Below are 13,864 nucleotides of genomic sequence, written 5' to 3' on the forward strand. Positions count from 1 at the left end.
GTTTCAACGAATTTTATCACAGACTGTAGCGCTTCGTGTAGTCTCCCGAGTGTTTGTGTAACCATGCCTGTTCGCTCACGTACATCGGTTCGGAAGGGAGCTCGAACAAGGATTTATTCGACAATGAGAGATGAAGAAGAAGATCGACTTGATCATGAAAGGGTGGATTAGTTGACAAAGTCTAAGGCTGAATTGACTGGGACTCTAAGAAAAACACAAATGGAAATTGCGGCCTTGTTAATAGATTTATGGAGAAAATTTGCAGCTGGAGGATTTGACGACAAAAGCTTGCGTTGTATGACGGGACGTGGAGGAATTTGTAAAAACCCATGGGAGTTTTATGGATTAAAAAGAGACACTGCTCAAAAGATGTACGACGAAGAATTTACAGAAAAAATGGAGCTAGACCATGCCGTAAAACAAATTCGCGTTTCGAGTGGGTCAAAGTCCATTGGATTAAGGGGTAGTTTCTAAAGAAACTGTGGTGCTGCGTCGGTGGGGAAGTAGTATACAAAAATTTGGTTTTATCACCGGAGTTGATAATGTAAATTGGCCACCGTACAGAGATTCTACAAGCTGACGTTTAGCCCTTCGTCAGAGCGAATCGAGGGATTATGGGTTACGTGTAGTTTTTATAGTAGAGTAGGAGCTACACTATTGGTGGCAACATGGCAACGTGAAAAATAGGAATATATTAGTTAAATGAAAAGCGTTCGTTAATACCGTGAGGATTAAGGGTGCCGATTTGAAAGATGAATGTTCCAGATTCTTGCTGCTTTCCGTCGTACCTAGATGTAGGGAAAGGTCGCAGATAGCCATGTGTTTTTTGGAGTGGTTAGGCAGATTAAAATGGCGAGCGAATGGCTTAGATGCAGCCTTGTCATTCTTCTCAACATCGCGAAGGTGTTCGCGGAATCGGTCACCTAGTCGTCTACCTGTCTCACCAATGTATAATTTATTGCATAACGTACAGGTTATGCCATAAATGACATTTGCGGAGGTACATGTGAAACGATCGGTGATCTTAACAGATCGCTTAGGTCGCGATATCTTGCTAGTGTTAACAATGAAAAGACAAGTTTTGCATCGTGAGCGCGCGCATTTGAAAGTGCCGGGTTGCTCGTTAGTTTTGAGCGCGCATCTAACTAAAAAGTTGCTTACGTTTTTGTCGCGTTTGAATGAAATAAGTGGAGATTGCGAAAAGATTCTACCAGTCTCGGGATCATTTTGGAGTAATTTAAAATTATTAAGAATGATGCTTTTGACTGCGTGATTATGAGGATGGAAAGTGAGGGTGAATGGAATTCTGTCATTCTTATCTTTTTGTGACGTTTGTAGTAATGACTGTCAATCAAATTGTTGGGCGATGATGGCCCACTTTGACCACAGAGACAGGATAGCCACGTTTTTCGAAGAATTGGCACATCTCCTCTTATTTGCTGGAAAAATCGGAGTCATCACTACATAGACATCGAGGTCTAAGAAATTGAGAATAAGGAATGGAGTTCTTAACATGTGATGGATGTGACGATGAATACAACAAATAACTGTGTGAATCTGTAGGTTTGTAGTCCACACTAGTACATAGCACGTTGCCTCTAATAGAAACTTTGATATCTACGAAAGCCAATGAAGTTTCCGAAATTTCCCAGGTATATTTACGAGCCGGATGAAAAGAGTTGACGGAGGTTATAAATTGATCGAGTTCTTCTCTGCTGGATGAAATAGTTGTCAAATCGGCCGACAAAGGCGGCGTGGTAGTCCGCAAATGTTATTTATTGCATAACCTGTACGTTGTGCAATAAATTATACATTGGTGAGACAGGTAGACGACTAGGTGACCGATTCCGCGAACACCTTCGCGATATTGAGAAGAATGACAAGGATGCATCTAAGCCAGTCGCTCGCCATTTTAATCTGCCTAACCACTCCAAAGAACACATTGCTATCTGCGACCTTTCCCTACATCTAGGTACGACGGAAAGCAGCAAGAATCTGGAACAAAAATTCATCTTTCAAATCGGCACCCTTAATCCTCACGGTATTAACGAACGCTTTTCATTTAACTAATATATTCCTATTTTTCACGTTGCCATGTTACCACCAATAGTGTAGCTCCTACTCTACTATAAAAACTACACGTAACCCATTACCCCTCGATTCGCTCTGACGAAGGGCTAACGCTTGAAACGTCAGCTTTTAGAATCTCTGTACGGTGGCCAATTTACATTATCAACTCCGTTGATAAAACCAAATTTTTGTATACAAAGTCCATTGGATCTGAAAACATGCCACGTGAAGGAAAGAGCGCAAAAACCGTGAGTACAGTAATCAGTTGTTGGTCAGTTAAAAGTTCTGTTGATGCTCAAAGAGAGAAAATTGCTTTGGCAAAATTGAAGTTAGAACATTTGAAGAGGAAACAAGAAATTGATCTTAAATTAACTGAACTCAGTTATGCACGGGATTTAATGGAGGCTGAAATGGAGGTCGAAAAGGCTCACGTCAGCTTTAGATCTCTTGTACTGAGAACTTAAACTGGAAGCGTTGAAACATTAAGTTCCATTGGTGACACTGAGTATGATGGACAAAGGGAACTGAAAGTGTTAGGGCAAATTAGGAGCAAAGGAAATGTCCACTATCAAGCAGATGTAAGGCGAGAAATTCACGAGCATCCATCTGGCCTTCTTCCCATTACCTTACCAGCTGCTTCTGACCATTTATCAAGGTTGCCAATTGAAACAAAAAATGAGCAGTTAGAGCCATGTTCAAACAAGGATGGTACCTTGACCTTACCTACAAACTTGCCTTATGCAAATAGTAGGGGAATTAAGCATGAATATCACCAGCCAATTCCGGTTCAGACGGATAAAGCCCTAGTAAAGCAGGAAGCCCTACCTAGCGCCAGTGGGGAAATAGTGAAAACATTGTGTAAAGTGCTGAACTCCCCTAAGTTAGAATACATGCACTTTGATGGGAATCCAGTCAACTATGTGTCATTTATGCGTAATTTTGAGGCTTGTCTTGAAGATGACAATGATGATTCTAGGAATCATCAACTTCTTAGCCAGCATTGCATGGGCGTGGCCCGAGAGGCGATTGAAGGTTGTGTTAATTTGCCAGCGTCAGAGGGCTACATACCTGCAAAACGAATCCTGCGGCAGAATTTGGTCTACCCCGCATTATAGCAAAGACTCATTTGAAGAAGCTGGAATGAAGATACCAGTGACAAAACGAGGCATGGTTTCAGTTGTGTATTCTTTATTTGACCCCCTGGGTTTTGTAGTACCCTACATTATGAAGGAGAAGCTACAGCAATTGAAGTAACTTCTTATTTCCTTGCAGACCATGACAATGAATCTGCAAACTTTACTATTCAGACGAGGATGTGATTTTTTTTTTCCCTATGTGCGCCAGCATTCTCATAGAGATCAATTCAGGCATAGCGAAAGATGTCTGAATATTTCCCAATACATTGAAAATATCTCTGAGGGGATCTGTTTGAGTTAACACAGACTTCCCTTCAGTGAAGTAACTCTGCTTAAAGAACCTACAATCTTGGACAAAACTCTTGGGAAAAATTCTAGCTTAAGCATCAATTGACATGCACATACAAAGTATATTGGTCCTTTCCCCCTTCCCCCACGCCCCAAACCAATGTTGACAATGTGATGAAAAATATACTGTACAAGCCTTTGCCCGTTTTTTAACCAACATTGGAATGAGGGGAGGGGGTAAAGTGGGAAGAATTTAATCTTTATCAAATTAGCGCGTCACATTTTCCCAACGAGTTTTGTCCAAGATTGTAGATATATTGCAAGAAAATTCGAAAGAATTTTGGAATGTGGAGTATCAACTTGGGGATCTCAGTACTTTTGAATTTTCCACCTGATGTCGGGGTTTGGTGGATTGAAAAATGAATACTCAGACAGGACATTTCAAGCATCCTCTCTTCATCTTCATTTCACCTAAAGGTTATCATTTTTCCCCTTCATAAGACTTTATTATTGTAGACAGAGAATCTCAATCAACTCTTAACGAGGAAAGAAGTTACTTTTATTTATCATCATCATTATTATTGATAATAAAATTAAAATTATTACTATGGCATGATATATTGCTAACATTTTACTTACACACATCATCTATTTTGGACGAATTCCTCAGAGCTTGATTAGTCGTCAGGAACGCTCTTTATTTACTACGAACTTTAAAATGTGTGAGTTAGTTGTGAGGGAACGTCATTTGTTGTGTTCAATTCCTAGTCGTGATGTTGGTCTTCCATCTGTTTCTGCATAATATGACAATGAAGACCAGATGTTGGCATTTGTGAAATCCCAGTTAAAAGAAATTGCTAAAAAGAAAGGTATTGTTGTTCTTGCTATGCGTGGGCAACTTGAGGCAGGAGATGTGGTGGTGGCTTGGGTCCAAGCTCTACTTGGGACACCCTGGGATTCCCTACAAGCAAATAATGGTTTCTCCGGTGCGGAAAAGAGAGTGCAAAATATACCAAATGCTAGCAGGATATGGGTGGGGATACTTTATGTTCCATCTAGAGGGTGGAGGTTAACTTTCACAGAGCCCAGGTAAATAAATAAGTTGGGGAGGGGCTCTCAGAAACTGGTCTTGTGGGGAAATCCAAGAGAAATTTGCATTGAATCCAATTTGTTAGGAGGGGTGTGCTCTATTCGGGATCACTTGTGCACCTGGTGCTTCAAGCAGTGAGTGAGTCTGCCTGTTTCTACTTTTAGTTCTCATCGGCTCTTTGTGGTTTTTACCTCCTGCTTCTGATAGGGCCCTGTGATAACTTTGACTTTGATTTTACAACACTTACATGTAATTGAAACGTGCTATAGGAATCGTTCTCATGCTTGATTTCGGAGCAAACGTTGTTTGCCAAGAATTTTGCTGACTTCTAGAAGGGTGAAACACTTACCTGCAGACTTGTAAAGGTTATCTTGATCCATTATAACACAGAACTTAAAATGATGGACTTTAATTGATCGCAAAACATGGGCTTTTTATTTTATTTCCAGCGAAGTATAATTTGCAGTTCCCTTGAACCTATATATTAGACTCTAAAATGATTTAATAGCAGAATAGATACTAATTTTTTCTGTTACATGTGTCTGCCTCAACTTAGCGAATACGTATTTGCATTATAGGAAGTCGTCTAAACCATTAGATGTTGTTGCTATCGATCATTTCCCTTCCCTTCTTAGTTCTACCAAGAGAGAGCAGCACAAGCTCTGAAATGATTCAGCGCCGCATTTGCTTATTATATAAGTTAGATCTGGTAAAACGGGTCGATAAGCGTCCGTTCTATTATTGGGACCGTTATCAAATTATTCGAATGGTTTCCAATTTTTGATTTATCTAATCAGAATTAACATGCAATTAGCGGCTGTTTTAGTAGTTAAACCAGTTCTATTGCATTCTCGCTGACTCTTTTATTAGGACTGTCGTTAAGTTATTTGAATGGTTTTCTCTTTTTTTTTAATTTATCGAATGTAACTTTTTTTAATTTATCAGAGGTATTACTGATATGTACATTTTCAAGTACTTCTTATATCACTAGCAAATTAACAAACTCATTTTTGGGCGTGTGCCTGCTGTTTTTAGTCAAACGCGACTCATTATAGGCATTAAATTCCATGTTTGATTTGCAGCGTCTTCCTCTATCGAAACTATTCCGGGACAAAGCTGTAAGAGAAGGCAATGCAACACTTTTCTGCAATGCATCTGGCATTCCTGAACCTCGTGTTTCTTGGATAAATGTTCGCACTGACCAGCGCAGTCCTGGAGACGAGTTGGCATTTGAGAATATAACCAAATACCAAGCTGGAGAATACAGATGCAAAGCAACCAATCCTTGCGGAAGTGCCACGGAATCTACAACAATATTATTGACGTACAGTGTGAGTCACTGATACTTCTTTTTCGCAAACTGCAAACTGAGGATCTACGGTTCTTTTGCTATTTTAAGAGACTTAGTTGGCTTCATGATAAAAAAAGGAACAAGGTACTGGTTTTCGTGGTAACCCTGGATAATGGACTTTTCTGGCTCGGGAGACTGAGAGGAAAGTTGGAACTACAGTTTTTTGGGGAGGGGACATGGCTGTGTGGGTCTCGCGTTGCCTTCGGTGGTCCCAAAGGTGACTCCCACATACAATGTAAATGGGGGTGTCTTGATGCTATTTGAATTGTTTTTTTCTGTATTTTGCCCAAAAAGATCTAAGTTTTAAGGGTCCACTGTGTGAAATTTAATATATCTTTATTTGCAGACTTCTTTTATCACAGCAGGCGCAGACATCGCGATAAGCCAATCAAAATTCGTAGCAAACCCATGAAACTTGCTCAAAGCGCGGGAAAAATCGCGCGGCTTGAGTGCAAGTCGCAATTGGTTTTGGTTTTCCTTCTCAATGGTTGATAATCTGGCGCGAGATTTTTAAGCCAATCACAAAGCGCTGCAATCGGCATCATGTAATTACTTTCTACAATCATTTCAAAACCGTTCTAGAGTTAATTGGAATTACCAGTGGCATCTCCACTGAGGGGCTATTTTGCAAAGGAATCCAGATCGAATTGGCATACTACCCGAAAAGAGACGGCTGGGCGCGTGAGCTGTGACGAAGCTTCAAAATTAAATCTACGCGTAGATGGTCCTCTTCTCTAACGGCTACCGTGGTACATGTAAATCTTTTAGGTTTTCCTCTTCAAAACGCACTAAAACACGATCGCTCGCCGATTTAAACAACACGTTCGCATCCGCCATTTCGACACTTGCTCTGAACAAGTAATTATGCTGCTTGCTCGATGTGGGCAGGCAAGGTTCTGATAGGTGGAAGGTCAGAGCCGTGTATACATAAATTATATAATAACCAAATCAATGCGCGCGCTTGAATTCTTCTCGTGTTGTACCAACGCCCCGCGTGGTTTATCAGCCTATAACCCATAGAAAGTTGTGGTCTATTGCTTTATTAAAGAATACAAATACACGACTACTAGAATATTAAAGAAGTTACTTCATTTCCAACCTACGTTGATTAAAAACTACAAGTTTGGGAATTTTAAAATGTAACTTATATAATACCTAATCATTATGGACTATTTCGTGAAAGTATACCTAAATTACCTCATATATAAGCTCCGCGATAAAAATTTAAACAGCATTGTTCTTAAAAGCTGTTAAGATCGTCTACGTTTCAATATCATTTGGCAGGTTATTCCCGAGAACTGCCCGTCTGTAATAAAAAACTGCGTTTGATGTGAAAAAGTGTACTGTGATGTATTTCTCGCAATCGGTTTTGATGTTAGAATTTTTTTAACCTTGAATCATCGTAAAATTTCACTAATTTGTTTGTTTCCCGTTAGAATGGGAAAAGTTGTTTTGAAGTAAAGTTATGTCGGTTTGCGTCTTCCGTCCTCAGAAGAAGATCGACTTTAACAGCTGCGAGGGGCTTACGTAATTTCTTTCCCTAATATGCAATTAAAAAGCTTATAGATTGCCGGCGTTAAGTAAAAACTGTTTTTTTGCACATCGGAGCAATAGAGGACTCTTTGTCGATAAAACAGGGGCATTAATTTTGAGACCAGAGAGAAAACTGTCAAATTTTCTGTTGTTGCATGTGGTTTAGTTGTGGTCTTAGCTTTTGCGCTTCAAACTAAGCCGACTCATTTTATTTTGTTAAAAGTACAAGTTTGGGAATTTTAAAATATTACTTATAATATCTAATCATTATAGACTATTTCGTAAAAAATATACCTAAATTACCTCATATACAAGCTCCGCGGTAAAAATAAAACAGCATTGTTCTTAAAAGCTGTTAAGCTCGTCTAAGTTTCAATATCATTAGGCAGGTTATTCCCGAGAACTGGCCCTCTGTAATAACGGCGTTTGATGTAAAAAAGCGTACTGTGATGTATTTCTTGCAAGCGGTTTTAATATCAGGATTTTTTTAACCTTGACTCATCGTGAATTCCAGTCATTTGTTTGTTTACCGTTAGTATAGAAAAGTTGTTCTGAATGAAGGTTATGTCTGTTTGCGTCTTCCTTCCTCAGAAGAAGATCGACATTAGGGACTTTGAGCAAATCACTACGGCGGGCGCTGATACGGCTGCCGGAAGTAAATTTCCCCTAAAATGAGATACCAGGGAATTTAAGAAACGACGACGGCTACGACTACGACAACGCAACAAACTTTAATATCATTGGTTAAAAGAGCATAAATATTCGTGCTGCACGTGCAGCACGGATTTTAGCAAGTATGTTTGCGGTCCTCTGCATAACGACGACGTGAAATCACCAAATTTGAAGTTTTGACGACAGTGTAAGCATGCAACAGAGAATCTTTCATTCTCTATTTTAAATTTGAAACCGCTCGTACCTATTTCTTTTTAGGATACTTTGCCCACATTGTACTACGCAAACTAGACTGAAAAATCGCGAAAGACTTAAGATAGAGCCAAGTTATATTTTGGGGTGGCGTTTTCGTCGACCGTCGCCGTCGTAGATCTTAAATTCCCTACTGCGCATGTACGTCGGTTGCATCCAGCCGTAGCGTGAAATCTGACTACGTGAGTCGGGATGTTTTGCCGTAGTGCTTACTACGTCGGGTTTGTTTTGCTTCTCTGGCCCTTTTCAACGGACATCTCGGCATTCTAAGAATTCCATTGGATACTATATCCTGTAAAGTCAATTTAAGTCAAGGATTGTGTCAAGGTTGCCTTTCATAATCTTGTAAATCCATATCATGAATTTATGATAAGTTTTGGCAAAGATGTTGGAATGGCGAAGTGAGTCAAGTGAAATATTCGTGTTTAGCATGAGATTGTTTTTCTTCGGTTAAGTTTGCTTTGAGGATTTAGTGAGGATGTTTCTTATCTGTATACTACACGATGCTATTTTGTTTCTTAAAGAATTAATATTGAGATCTGTGTATTTCGCTTCTTTGAGATATTTGTCCCTGGAATTATATATTTCATCCATCAAATTGTGGTTATTGTCCAACGTGTATTGTCAGTGTTTGGTATTCGCTTTTGTTCAGAAATAATCTCTTTTAAACTCCTTACCCATGTTTCTTTGCATTTTACATTGCTCAACTTAATAAAATTTAGCAGACCACCGAGAGGTACTCTCCCCAGACCTTTTCAGTCACGACAGCCGTAGATGCACCACCCGTAGTGATTTGCTTAAACTCCCAATCAACAGCTGCGAGAGACTAACGTAATTTCTTTCTTTAATATGCAATTGAAAAGCTTAGAGATTGCCTCCGTTAATTAAGTAAAAATTGATTTGTTGCACATCGGAGCAATAGAAGACTCTTTGTCGATAAAACGGGGGCATTAATTTTGAGACTAGGGGAAAAACTGTCAAATTTTCTGTTGTTGCATTTGATTCAGTTGTTTTTTGTTTCTTCGTAATTAAAATTGACTTAGCTTTTGCGCTTCAAACCAAGCCGACTCATTTTACTTTGTAAAAAGCACAAGTTTGGGAATCTTAAAATATCACTTATAACACCTAATCATTATAGACTATTTCGTAAAAATTAATGGTGTAATGTTGTCATCCTCCTTACCGCAGATAAGTCCTTTTTGTTTTTTTTAAGGCGAAAGAGGTTGAGCTCTAGGCTGGAAAGCTCTTTTCCCTGAGAGCCGTGATTGTCTTTCTAAAAGGCGACTGTAAGAGAATGCCTGTGTGTCGCTAAAAACTAGAGTTTCCTAGATCAGCCTATAACCCATAGAAAGTTGTGGTCTATTGCTTTATTAAAGAATACAAATACACGACTACTAGAATATTAAAGAAGTTACTTCATTTCCAACCTACGTTGATTAAAAACTATAAGTTTGGGAATTTTAAAATGTAACTTATATAATACCTAATCATTATAGACTATTTCATGAAAAGTATACCTAAATTACCTCATATATAAGCTCCGCGATAAAAATTTAAACAGCATTGTTCTTAAAAGCTGTTAAGATCGTCTACGTTTCAATATCATTTGGCAGGTTATTCCCGAGAACTGCCCGTCTGTAATAAAAAACTGCGTTTGATGTGAAAAAGCGTACTGTGATGTATTTCTCGCAATCGGTTTTGATGTTTGAATTTTTTTAACCTTGAATCATCGTAAAATTTCACTAATTTGTTTGTTTACCGTTAGAATGGGAAAAGTTGTTTTGAAGGAAAGTTATGTCGGTTTGCGTCTTCCGTCCTCAGAGGAAGATCGACATTAACTGCTGCGAGGGACTAACGTAATTTCCTTCCCTAATATGCAATTAAAAAGCTTATAGATTGCCTCCGTTAATTAAGTAAAAATTGATTTGTTGCACATCGGAGCAATAGAAGACTCTTTGTCGATAAAACAGGGGCATTAATTTTGAGACCAGAGAGAAAACTGTCAAATTTTCTGTTGTTGCATGTGGTTTAGTTGTGGTCTTAGCTTTTGCGCTTCAAACTAAGCCGACTCATTTTATTTTGTTAAAAGTACAAGTTTGGGAATTTTAAAATATTACTTATAATATCTAATCATTATAGACTATTTCGTAAAAATTATACCTAAATTGCCGCTTATACAAGCTCCGCGGTAAAAATTTAAACAGCATTAAAAGCTGTTAAGCTCGTCTAAGTTTTAATATCATTAGGTAGGTTATTCCCGAGAACTGGCCCTCTGTAATAAAAACTGCGTTTGATGTAAAAAAGCGTACTGTGATGTATTTCTTGCAAGCGGTTTTAATATCAGGATTTTTTTAACCTTGACTCATCGTGAATTCCAGTCATTTGTTTGTTTACCGTTAGTATAGAAAAGTTGTTCTGAATGAAGGTTATGTCTGTTTGCGTCTTCCTTCCTCAGAAGAAGATCGACATTAGGGACTTTGAGCAAATCACTACGGCGGGCGCTGATACGGCTGCCGGAAGTAAATTTCCCCTAAAATGAGATACCAGGGAATTTAAAAAACGACGACGGCTACGACTACGACAACGCAACAAACTTTAATATCATTGGTTAAAAGAGCATAAATATTCGTGCTGTACGTGCAGCACGGATTTTAGCAAGTATGTTTGCGGTCCTCTGCATAACGACGACGTGAAATCACCAAATTTGAAGTTTTGACGACAGTGTAAGCATGCAACAGAGAATCTTTCATTCTCTATTTTAAATTTGAAACCGCTCGTACCTATTTCTTTTTAGGATACTTTGCCCACATTGTACTACGCAAACTAGACTGAAAAATCGCGAAAGACTTAAGATAGAGCCAAGTTATATTTTGGGGTGGCGTTTTCGTCGACCGTCGCCGTCGTAGATCTTAAATTCCCTACTGCGCATGTACGTCGGTTGCATCCAGCCGTAGCGTGAAATCTGACTACGTGAGTCGGGATGTTTTGCCGTAGTGCTTACTACGTCGGGTTTATTTTGCTTCTCTGGCCCTTTTCAACGGACATCTCGGCATTCTAAGAATTCCATTGGATACTATATCCTGTAAAGTCAATTTAAGTCAAGGATTGTGTCAAGGTTGCCTTTCATAATCTTGTAAATCCATATCATGAATTTATGATAAGTTTTGGCAAAGATGTTGGAATGGCGAAGTGAGTCAAGTGAAATATTCGTGTTTAGCATGAGATTGTTTTTCTTCGGTTAAGTTTGCTTTGAGGATTTAGTGAGGATGTTTCTTATCTGTATACTACACGATGCTATTTTGTTTCTTAAAGAATTAATACTGAGATTTGTGTATTTCGCTTCTTTGAGATATTTGTCCCTGGAATTATATATTTCATCCATCAAATTGTGGTTATTGTACAAAGTGTATGGTCAGTGTATGGTATTCGCTTTTGTTCAGAAATAATCTCTTTTAAACTCCTTAGCCCATGTTTCTTTGCATTTTACATTGCTCAACTTAATAAAATTTAGCAGACCACCGAGAGGTACTCTCCCCAGACCTTTTCAGTCACGACAGCCGTAGATGCACCACCCGTAGTGATTTGCTTAAACTCCCAATCAACAGCTGCGAGAGACTAACGTAATTTCTTTCTTTAATATGCAATTGAAAAGCTTAGAGATTGCCTCCGTTAATTAAGTAAAAATTGATTTGTTGCACATCGGAGCAATAGAAGACTCTTTGTCGATAAAACGGGGGCATTAATTTTGAGACTAGGGGAAAAACTGTCAAATTTTCTGTTGTTGCATTTGATTCAGTTGTTTTTTGTTTCTTCGTAATTAAAATTGACTTAGCTTTTGCGCTTCAAACCAAGCCGACTCATTTTACTTTGTAAAAAGCACAAGTTTGGGAATCTTAAAATATCACTTATAACACCTAATCATTATAGACTATTTCGTAAAAATTAATGGTGTAATGTTGTCATCCTCCTTACCGCAGATAAGTCCTTTTTGTTTTTTTTAAGGCGAAAGAGGTTGAGCTCTAGGCTGGAAAGCTCTTTTCCCTGAGAGCCGTGATTGTCTTTCTAAAAGGCGACTGTAAGAGAATGCCTGTGTGTCGCCAAAAACTAGAGTTTCCTAGATCAGCTATAACCCATAGAAAGTTGTGGTCTATTGCTTTATTAAAGAATACAAATACACGACTACTAGAATATTAAAGAAGTTACTTCATTTCCAACCTACGTTGATTAAAAACTATAAGTTTGGGAATTTTAAAATGTAACTTATATAATACCTAATCATTATAGACTATTTCATGAAAAGTATACCTAAATTACCTCATATATAAGCTCCGCGATAAAAATTTAAACAGCATTGTTCTTAAAAGCTGTTAAGATCGTCTACGTTTCAATATCATTTGGCAGGTTATTCCCGAGAACTGCCCGTCTGTAATAAAAAACTGCGTTTGATGTGAAAAAGTGTACTGTGATGTATTTCTCGCAATCGGTTTTGATGTTAGAATTTTTTTAACCTTGAATCATCGTAAAATTTCACTAATTTGTTTGTTTCCCGTTAGAATGGGAAAAGTTGTTTCGAGATCTTCCGTCCTCAGAAGAAGATCGACATTAACAGCTGCGAGGGACTAAAGTAATTTCTTTCCCTAATATGCAATTAAAAAGCTTATAGATTGCCGGCGTTAAGTAAAAACTGTTTTTTTGCACATCGGAGCAATAGAGGACTCTTTGTCGATAAAACAGGGGCATTAATTTTGAGACTAGAGAGAAAACTGTCAAATTTTCTGTTGTTGCATGTGGTTTAGTTGTTTTTGTTTCTTCGTAATTAAAATTGACTTAGCTTTTGCGCTTCAAACTAAGCCGACTCATTTTATTTTGAAAAAATCACAAGTTTGGGAAATTTAAAATATTACTTATAAAATCATTATAGACTATTTCGATATACCTAAATTACCTCATATTAAAGCTCCGCGGTAAAAATGTAAACAGCATTGTTCTTAAAAGCTGTTAAGCTCGTCTAAGTTTCAATATCATTAGGCAGGTTATTCCCGAGAACTGGCCCTCTGTAATAACGGCGTTTGATGTAAAAAAGCGTACTGTGATGTATTTCTTGCAAGCGGTTTTAATATCAGGATTTTTTTAACCTTGACTCATCGTGAATTCCAGTCATTTGTTTGTTTACCGTTAGTATAGAAAAGTTGTTCTGAATGAAGGTTATGTCTGTTTGCGTCTTCCTTCCTCAGAAGAAGATCGACATTAGGGACTTTGAGCAAATCACTACGGCGGGCGCTGATACGGCTGCCGGAAGTAAATTTCCCCTAAAATGAGATACCAGGGAATTTAAAAAACGACGACGGCTACGACTACGACAACGCAACAAACTTTAATATCATTGGTTAAAAGAGCATAAATATTCGTGCTGTACGTGCAGCACGGATTTTAGCAAGTATGTTTGCGGTCCTCTGCATAACGACGACGTGA

Source organism: Montipora capricornis, chromosome 13 (assembly GCF_036669925.1).
Source record: "Montipora capricornis isolate CH-2021 chromosome 13, ASM3666992v2, whole genome shotgun sequence".
Lineage (NCBI taxonomy): Eukaryota > Metazoa > Cnidaria > Anthozoa > Scleractinia > Acroporidae > Montipora > Montipora capricornis.